Below are 10488 nucleotides of genomic sequence, written 5' to 3'. Positions count from 1 at the left end.
CCATGTCTTTTTTTTGTCCAAACCCCCATGTCACATCTGAGTAAGAGCTTGTAAAGAGAGACATATCAAACATTTCACTTCAGTTGCTCACTTTCTTACCTATTAGCTGGAAAATTGTCATGCCTGAATAACAGTCAAGTATTTATTTGTTTGTTTTAATAAGAAGCAAATACAAATTTTATTTCTGAGGACTATATTTGTATATTGTTAATTATCTTTCCCATGAGCATGCCAGCTAAAGTTTGCATGAAGAAAAAAACAGATGAAAGGATGTCATTAAAATGGATCCCGAGAACCTTTCAAATGATTCACAGTGGTCTTGTCCTAATTAAAATTGAATGTGAAAACAAACATGCATGCAGTTTTCTAGGACGATTCTGTGTATTTATGAATTTTGTCAGTCTGGCCCATATGTGAAAAAATGAAGCACATGCAGTTGAAGTTTAAGATCGTAATCATGAAGAGTAAGCTGCTTGAATTGAATTAACTTTGTAGGGAATGATACAAGTATTTGATCTCACAAATCCTTACAGCACTTTTAAGTACTGTAGCCTGTTAAATCATTGGAAAGAAATTCAATCTGAGTTTCAACATGTGTCCATTACACATTGGATAAGCATCTGATAGGAACAGGAAAGCATCTAATGTGCAAAAACTTCAGCCCTGAGTAAGTCATAACAATACTTAAGGCCCCACTCCACCTGCTCTCAGAGCTAGCATGCATATTTCCAAATTTATGCAAGGTAAAGGACTGAAAGAGAAATTTCTTTTTAATGCAATGCATTTTTCTGTCTATTTGAACACAAGGATGGACTAACTAGAGGGCACTAAAAAGCTGGACATAGGTGGTGGGCCATCAGGTTGGCTAGAGAAAGTGAGTCATTGCCTTCCTGGTACAAACCATTGGCTTCACTTGGCTTAACACCATAAGATGTTTAGAACAGCTGTAGACTGGATCTAAAACCAACAAACAGTTTAAAATAAACAACCAGTGGAAAAAAATTAAACACAAACACCCATATCCCTGGGAAACCAGTAAGGCAACACTGAACTTGTTGAGTAGAGCACAGCATTCCCTGTTACACCCCATGGGATGGGGTCAGGCATCTCTGAGTGGGGGCTTCTGACTATTTCTGACTATTTCTTTCAACATATATGACCCCATCCCATGAAGTGTATAGACATCTTTTTTTAAAATAAAAAACAAGGTGGAGGAAGGAAGCTGGAATTCTGAGGATCTGAGGGGATTAATTCAGGACTGCAGGTGGGTGTTTGCACTCCTGCAGGAACCAAAGCCAGGAATACTTCAGACTAAAGGTACCTACCTCACTTCTTTCAAGGAATGGAGCAAGTTTAATTGTTTTCTTTCAAAGTGGCACCTACTTTTTGCCTCTTTGACTGGTGATGCGTACTCCTTAGGAAAGCAAGAGACCAGAGCTCAAAATACCTGCAATAACTGCTAAAGCAGGGGAGTGAAGAAGAGACAGGAACACAAGTCCTTCTGTAAAAACTGCATGCCATTTCAGGGTCTTATGGGAAAGATCTGGGACTGCAGAGAGAAAGGGACTGAGAAGACTTAGAGAAAGTGCACTGGTTTTGGATAAGGACATTTGATGAAGATAAGGGAACACCGTGGCTCCCTCTTGTGAGATTATGACTGTAGTTTTTATTAAGAAGTCACAGATATGAGGCAGAAACAATTCTGCAGCAGTGAGAAGGTGGTAGCCCTGACAGCACTTTTTACTGTCATCTACTTTGCCAAAAAGATGTATTCTCTGTGTCTTCCCAGGGAACTCTGCAGCTCTCTGGCTAACCTGACCTGACTGTGAGGGAAGCCCTGTACCTGCTGACCTGGACTGAGAATGTCTCAGCAGGCAGCGTAAGAGCCCAAGGGAAATACCTAGGAAAAGTAAAATTACTCCTGGACTAGAAACATCCAGTCTGTCTGAATTAATTTCTGAATATAGCCCTCAAGGACAAATCTTGTTCCAATTCTAAGGAATGACAAACTTCCCCTGCACTCCAGTGGGCTGTGGGAGGGATGGTATCTGTTGTACAACCCTGGCTGAGGAATCAGCTGGGCAGTAATTGTATACTGCATTATGAGTCTCAGTGTGCTAACACAGGGAGGAGGACTAGTGAGCACAAGGCCATCGTCTTAACAAACTGCCAGAGGGCACCAGCACTGTCTTGCTGCAGCCTAACAGCCTATCCCAGCTTCCTGGGAATCCCCTGTACCTCCCTCTGAAAGTCTCTATGGTGCAATCCAGACCCACACCACACCACACAAAGAAGGAGACTGCAGCTGACCCCTATTTGCTTTGGCACAATGCAGACCATTCTGCAGGAGGCAATTGCTTTAAAGCTGCAGGCAGCAATCTGCCAAGTTTTGTGAAGCCTGGCAGTCAGATGATAAAGGTGCATCCAAAGCTCCAGGGGCTGGTGAGGGCTGGGGGAGAACTCACCTGGCTGGGTGAGTGGATTGGGTCTCCAACCAGTGCTTGGACGTGCCATGGTCTCTCTGCAAGTAAGATGCATGTGTCTGCAATTTTGCAGAGCTAGCATTTAACTTCACCCTGGTAAAAAGGCTGCAGAACACATATCCAGCACCTGTAACTCTCCAGCTGTAAAGACAGCTGGGGCTTTAGAGCTGAACCTGCCCAGTGGTAGAGAGTGCCATGTCTGGAGAATGGAGGCAATCAAAGCCTGACATCCATCCAAGGACCAAATATCTCACAAACATTTCACTGCTCACACAGTTTTCATAGGAATAAGATGAAAGAAAGAACAAACTACATATGACAGGCATTAATTGATTTGCACAGGCTTAACTCCACAAAGGTTCCTAGGACTGGTGACACTGACTGTTAGGTGCTCATTTTTACATACTCATGGTCTAAAAAAAAGCTGTCATTGTTCCCTTTTGTATTGTATCCTTTATAAGAGGCTCAGGAACTGATTCTATTAATTTTGCAATTCATACCATAATCTATGGCTTCCAGTGTTATCTGTGGGAGAACTGCATAGGTGTTCTGCAATTCAAATTGTCACCACAACCTGCAGCTTTTTGTGTCTCTACATAAACAAACCTCTCACCAAGAAAAAAGGGGCCTATATATACATATATAAAAAGAACTCTTAGATTAGCAGTAAACGGGACTGGTTGTCACTTTTTGATCTGTTTCAAGGAAATCAGTGCTGCAGATAAAACAAGATACTACAGAAATCCAGAAGTCAGATGTTCCATCTACTGTCCCCACCACTTTTCTTAGCACCCAGCTCTCTAGCCACGAGTGCTACCCCAATGATGTAGCACAGGTTTCCTGCCGCAGAACACTTTGACATCCCTATAAATAACTTCACCAGCGAGGCTGCCGCTGCTTTGAACCGCCGCTATCACCGAATCTGTAGCAACACAGCAGAGAGACTCAGAACTTCTTTCCCTGCTCTGGCCGAGGCTCCGGAGCGGCTGCAGCCGGCCGGGGGCCCTGGGTGATCGGATGCTGCCCCCTGCCTGGCTTCTCGCTTCCCGGCCCCCGCTCCGCTCCACTCGCACCTTTTCCATGCTCTCCGGGCGTGGAATCACAGAACCATAGCGGCGCTAAGGTTGGAAAAGACCTGTAAGGTCATCAAGTCCAGCTGTGAACTGCCAGCTCCAGCACCACATCATTTCTCTAAGCACCATGTCTACACATATTTTTGAATACTTGCAGGGGTGGTGATCCCATCACTTCCCCAAAGCAGCCTGTCCCAATGCCTAACTACCCTTTCAGTGAATATTTTTTTCCTAATATCTAATCTAAACCTCCCCAGGTACAACTTGAGACTGTTTGCCACTTGTTACCTGGAAGAGACCAACCTCACCTGTCTACAACCTCCCTTCAGGTTTCTCCAGACTAAACAAACCCAGTTCCCTTGGCCACTCCATGACCACAGCTCCACTCCAAATTAGCAGGTATGCTACAGGAAGAAGTCCAACAACAAGATAGTGGTGAAAGACAGAAAAAAAATAGTTATTTCCCTGGGAAAATAATTTTTGCAGGCTCTAGAAGGTCACTTTGACTGAACAGCTGCTCAAATTGCTGAGCACCATTTAAAAAGGGAAGGGCTTAAATCCATGTCCTAAGACAGTGGTAGATTATCTCAGATCTTTTTGGGCTGCTCTATAGTTACTTTATCATACTTTATTAGTTTTTGGGTTTTTTGCATTTCCTGTTTTGAATGACAACCAAGTCTGTAGCATCCCGTTATAAATGGAGTCTGCAGCTGGTTGGAGAAATTGTACCTAAGTAGATAAGGTGCAATTAAGTTCCTTCACTAATTTGCTCCTTCCAGCTCTGAAAATCAACACTGCAAATCCCACTGGTTTCCTTCCACGGTCTGCTTCCAGGGTCTGCTAAAATTTCAAAAGCAATGCAGCCTCTTTTTCCAAAAAAACTATTGTCATACTGCCATGGTAGGGCAAGAATTCTCTCAAACTTATTTTTTCCCATTGCACTGGCAAAACAAGAAACATCTCAGAGGAACTCAGAGAACATGACTTCTCTGTAAAATTATACAGACATATAAAGACATCTGAATGGTTTAAAATCTGTAGGAAAGCATTTTATTTAGAGACAGGGTAAAATTATGACACCATCAAAATGCCAGGCATTATGTCACTGCCTTCACCCATGAGTCAAGATCTTGTCAGCTATCTTCAGTTGAAAATATATAATTATCTCAACTATGCTTAACCAATGAAAGCCTGCAAAAGAGTAACTTCAGATTGGACCTATAATTTTTCCTTTTGATAATCAAAACACGTTTCAATTTGGCTTTAATTTTACTGAAACTTAATTTAAATTTTAAAATGAGTTTTTAAAAAAACCTAAATGAAAAGTTGAAGTAAGATATTTGAACAACTTCTAGGCATTTTAAAAAAGGTTTTACATTTATTGAAATTGTTGTTTTTCAATACAGAGCTTGATAAATTAGCACTTCCTAGTGAAAAATCATTATGCTGGTCAACTTCTTAGTAACTCTACCACTGTCACATTGTGCCTCTCACTATGAGATGTTGCCAGTAGGACTTGAGGTTAACGGTTCTGCTGATGATTTTAGCCTGCTTAGATAATGAACCCGGCTAAAATCTCTGCTAAAATGACTGGGTAGGCAGCTTTTTCCAAGATGCATTGGTGACTTGGAAATACCCTACTGTGACAGGACAGGTGAGTGCCCCACTGCACCCCACTGCTCATGCACTGCTGACCCAGGCAGGCACAGTGACTGCCACGTGCACACCTGGACATGCCCATTGGGTCCATCTGAAGATAAAGAATTTTTTTGCAGTGAGAATAATCATTCACAAACTATGGTCCTGGGGTTGTGGTAGTGTGCCTATAACTGGAGGTTTTGAAGATGTGATTGAACGTGAATCTCACCTACACTCCCTTTCCCATAAAAGGTTGGACTAGGCAATCTTCTGAGGGCCCTTCCATACTGGACTGTCCTATGATTCTATGATTTATATGCCCACATGCCCATTAGGATATGAATAATAACTACAACTTATTCTAATTAAATGTTGGGTCCCCTAATTTTTTGGCACTTTTCTATGAAATAGCTCTTTCACACAGGAATGAAGAACACTGTTCTCCAAGACTTCAGGAGATGAGGTGAGCCCCAGGAGAAATCTGGAAGTGAGAGTTTTACTGAGTGTGGCAGACGAGGGCTGTTCCTCTTGTCCTACCCAGCACAGTTTTCAGATTCTGTCAGGGGATGTGACAAGAGCACTGTGAAACTGAGCTAAAGCCCAGAGTACTCCCAGGGTCACAGGGACTCTGCTCAGTACCCCTGTGTGGTGCTGAGAGCCTGTGGGGCAGCAGCTCTGTGAGAAAGGAGATGTGAGAAATGTGAGAAAGGATTCATTCTGACTCTTTAAAACAAGCCATTACAGATGATGTTAGGAGGATGGGCCCAATTCACTGAAATGTGAATGACTGTAAATTAATTAAATGCAGTACAATACAAGGCTTCAGAAAATGCCAACAAAACACAGTGTCAACACATTGGAATAGGCCACACCTGAAACAGGCTTTTTAACATTTTAATACTATTATCCTTAAACTTCTGGAAACAAATGATCATTGAAACAATAATAGGAAAATATTCCTGGTTATTAAATAATGAGGAAATCCTCACTAATAGCATCTGCAGACATCCACTTCAGTAACAATTCATAATGTTTAAGTGTCAAAATAATACCCAGGCTACACTGGTGAACTGACTTCTCTTACTCAGGGTTTGAGCCAAGTTGTGGCACACCAAGGAAGGCTAACAGTAGCTTCAGCAGACAGCTGTGATTCCAATATAACATCCATTTCAAATGTATAGTTGAAAACAGAAGAAAAGAATTCTTGAGAGGACTCTTGCCTGTATGAATGATAATTTAAAATTATTAAGGCTATATTGGTGCCACACCAAAGGACTCTCAGGCATATTAGTGTACCAAGCAAATGGGGTTTTTTGAGGTATAAAAATGGCCTGTCTGAAACACATTTTCTACTTCAAAGCTTGCAGTTTTCATTTTGGCATATCTTCCATCCTTCTTCTGGTGTTACTTTTTCTCAGATTATGTTATTCTTTTAATCTTTACTTTGTTTCACTACATTTTTGGCCCTTGAAACTGCTTTAACTACAGAGAAAGAAAACATCCTAGCTACTATATTTATTAGGGTCTCCCTACTATAAATGAAAAATTAATTCAGAATTTGTTTTGAACTTGACATGTGGCAAGAACAATGGAATAACTAATCAGAACTATCAGACCTACCAGCCCCTTGTGAAATCTGCTGCATGTCTAAGCTCCTAGGATGTAGAAAATGAGAATAAAATTAAGGTCCCACCCATTAAAGGCACAAGCCTTGGTTCCTGTGTCTTTGCAAAATGGCCATATTTATATTCAATACTGAATAACAAGGTTTCCAATAATTGCCTCTAAGATGATGCTTTTAAACATAACAAAGAGTTTATCTTTTAAAGATTTTCCATTTAAGTAATGAGAGCAAAGGCCAAAAAATGGAAGGAGGGACTTGAGAAGGACATGGCTGCTCAATGTGTGCTGTGTGAGGAAAATCTCTGGGCACAAAGTACTCTATTTGCTGCTCTGTGAAATGGAAATCTTTGAGAATTCCAGTTTAAACCAAGGAAAATGCCTGGAGACAAAACTTCAACTATTTTTGCACTCTTTGATGTCAGCTGAAAAGCAAAGGCCAAGCAATCTCAATCTGCAGAGTTGAGCTGAATCTGGAGAGAGGCATTCCTGACTCATGAGTCACTTGGTTTATGCCAGCCAGGGCACATCCACACTCAGGCCTGCAACAAGCATTGTGATAGATGTAAGAAATAACAAGCAGAACGCTCTTCAGATGGAGCTTTCCAGCATGGAGTCGCAGGGAGTAAATTCAAACATTGCAAACACTTTTCCAAAATTCAAAGCAGAATGTGAGTGCTCCAACTCCCCCCTGACTTCAGTAGCTCAGCCCTTCCTTCCAGGACCCAAGGACCTGGAGGGCAGCACACTGGGCATCATGCAAACATCATGCAGCTTTTTTTTCAGCAAATGATGGGGGGTGTTTTGTTGCCATTGAGAGGCCAAGTTTAGGAATGTCCAGAAGGTTCACAGATACAACATAAAACAAAGTGCTTCTTACACTGTTTTACCTCTCTGGCCTACATTTAGTCACTATCAGTACATTAAACAAATTATTTGCTTTTCTTACAGGTGAACCTGATTCCCATAAGGTACCAAGAGGAGGACTGAGTTTTGCTAATCATATTTACCAACATAATAATTTCTAGATAGCTCAGGCCAGAAGTTCATTTAGTGCAAACCACTAGGATAATGTGATTTACCAGAGGATCTACCCAGTTATAATCATATCAATAAATTCCCTTTCCAAAGTCAGTTTCTATCACAGGGGAATAGTATTTCTTTCTAGGCTGAGATCTGGGTTACAGAAGCTCAGACAAATTTTAGAATTTTAGCGCTAACAGTTCTGTTATGTATAGGACAATGATAGAATTAATCTATCATAAATGTCAGGATCATGTTCTCATAAAATATAGGACTAATCATAAGGACAAAAAGGAAAAAAAACCCCACCTTGCCATGAAGTGGCTGCTCATCTTCCACATGGTGAGATGGGCAGGCAGATCATAATTTCATGCATATCCACTCAAATACCAATTTCTCTCCTAAATCAGGCCTGTCAGTTCAAGCATTTTCCAATTCTTTATCTTGTTAGTTCTTCTGAAACTGTTCAAGCTAATTTATTCTTCCTTTGAGGACCAATATGCATATTGAATTTTAAAAGGTGTCTTTCTGCCAGTCTTTCAGGAAGATAAATTTGCATTAATTACAATACAGTGGCATTAGATTCTTTAAGAAAGGCTTGTTTGAATTATTGACTGAACCAGGAATACAATTGGCAATAAATCCACACATCATATTTATATATTTACTAAAACATTCTTCTCACATTCCACTCTGTCTTCTATACCATCTCCAAAGCCAACATAATAGTTTTTTGAGAAAGTTACAGGAAATCCATAGTTTGCAGTTAAAAATAACTTGTCACTAAAACAATGTACTTCCTAGGGTGCTTAAAATTGCTTTCACCTTTAAAGATATGTCATTCTAATTTCCAAATGCATTTATAAAATCCTGCAAGTACTTCAGCTGTTTATGATATCATTTTCTCTGTGACAATGACACAGACACAAGATAATAACAGATTCATTTCTTCTTGACAAGACTGTTGACAGGTTGATTGTAAGAAACCCTTTCTTTTATAGTTTCTACTTTTATTTCTTTCCATGGCTGTTCAATATACGCTTTCCATATTACAAAAAGCAAACAAATTGGCTTATTTTCTTAAATACCTGTACAGAAAAAGCTTCACCTATCTGTATAGGATTTTTTTTCTGCAGTCAGTAGCATGCATAGTAGATAATGATTCACTCAGATCCCTTAGACTGGTTTTTTAACTATTACTTTCATAGTGTATTTCTACTGTTATACTCTAATCAAAATGGAAAATCACAACAGCACTGTGGTCATCTTCATGTCCCAAGGACCTACAAGGTTATATCCCATGAGAAATTCAAATTACTGGTTTGGTGACTCCTCTGATTGCTCTGGTGGCACTTCAGGTCTCAGCAGGGTGAAGCTACAGCATGAGGAAAGGGACATGAGAAGTCCCTGGACTATGTTCTGCTTCCCAGCAAGCTCACAGTGGCTGACAAATGTACAGACAAAGCTGCAGTGTGTGGAACTTCAGAGCCAGCACTCGTGACTGCTCACACTTCCAGGCACAGATGCACATCTGGTCACAGCTGTACTTTGAAAGACACAGACATGTCATTGCTTGTGTCTTGTCTAGTGTGAAAATCTGACCAAGAGCCAAGCAAAGGAGGACTGTGGAGGCTATTCCCTGTATTGGATCTTGTCTAATCACCTGCATATTGCTTTGGTAGAAGTTCTGTAACAAATCCCTGATGAACATGTTTGCTAGAGAATAAAGACAATGCATAGACATACAACTTTGCTTCCTCTTCTCCTTCTAGCTTAGAAGTTAAAAGAAAACAGTATTAAAGTGAAGTTGAATGACTGCTTTTTCCTCCCCTCATTTCCAAGTGAGTGTGGATGTTGCACTTGCCATTTGCCAAAGCTGAGAGCTACACAAACACCCCACCAGGACCAGAACCATCCTTCACTGCTTTTCCTGCCCAGGTAATCTCAATGCTAAGCACAAAGAGAAGCAGTGCTTCCTAAAGACACCATTAAAAAAGCAGTTAATATAAAAGAAAGGGAGACCTTTTTCCGAACTTCTGTAAAGAATGCGTCAGTTTCCTTTTAAGAGTTTGCCTTTCATAAATAACCAATTTTAAATTAATGAAAATTCAAAAGGATTATACTGAGCAAATCTCTGTTTTTACTTCAGGTGGACCTAATTTTATTTTGGCTTTTCATAATTAGATGGGGAACATGTTTTGTGATTGGAAATATATATAATATAGAACATCAGAGAAAAATTGCATATAAGAGTCATCTATAAATTCTATTAAGGTAAAATTTGAATTTTTCGAACATGAATGGACAGTTTCAACTTTGACAGGATCCTTTATTTCCACATAATCTTCAGATATGATATTTTAAGGTTGAAAATGCAGCACATTATTCCAGCTTTGCTAAGAGAATATTTGACTGAAAAATCACCACTAAATAAAACTGCAGGCAGATTGGGTCAGGGCCATTTTGCATTAATTCAGGATGAAGGGAAGTGTTTCCTCTCAGGGTCCTCGCCCTTGCCAAGCCTGATGCTGTTGGCAGCAGCAGCTCCTTTTAATGTAAAATTAATTTTACATTAGTTGAAGAGTGGTGGGTAAATTTGCTGGTATCAGCCATCGTGCCTTGCAGCGCATTAGCTGCTGCTGTGAATGAAA

At 40.4% G+C, this 10488-nt stretch overlaps 1 long non-coding RNA gene across 1 annotated transcript in view; it reads left to right on the top strand.

Annotated features, from left to right (window-relative positions):
* Nucleotides 1-8244, top strand: part of LOC115948062 — a 12146-nt gene extending 3902 nt beyond the window's left edge. The window contains exons 2-3 of the long non-coding RNA XR_004081915.1: nt 3814-3955; nt 7766-8244. This is a non-coding gene — a long non-coding RNA (uncharacterized LOC115948062). The remainder of the gene's footprint in view (nt 1-3813; nt 3956-7765) is intronic.
* The last annotated feature ends 2244 nt before the right edge of the window (nt 8245-10488 follow it).

The sequence above is a fragment of the Geospiza fortis genome, unplaced genomic scaffold, assembly GCF_000277835.1.
Source record: "Geospiza fortis unplaced genomic scaffold, GeoFor_1.0 scaffold7, whole genome shotgun sequence".
NCBI classification, from domain to species: Eukaryota; Metazoa; Chordata; class Aves; order Passeriformes; family Thraupidae; genus Geospiza; species Geospiza fortis.
This window is presented reverse-complemented; position numbering and strand designations above follow the sequence as displayed.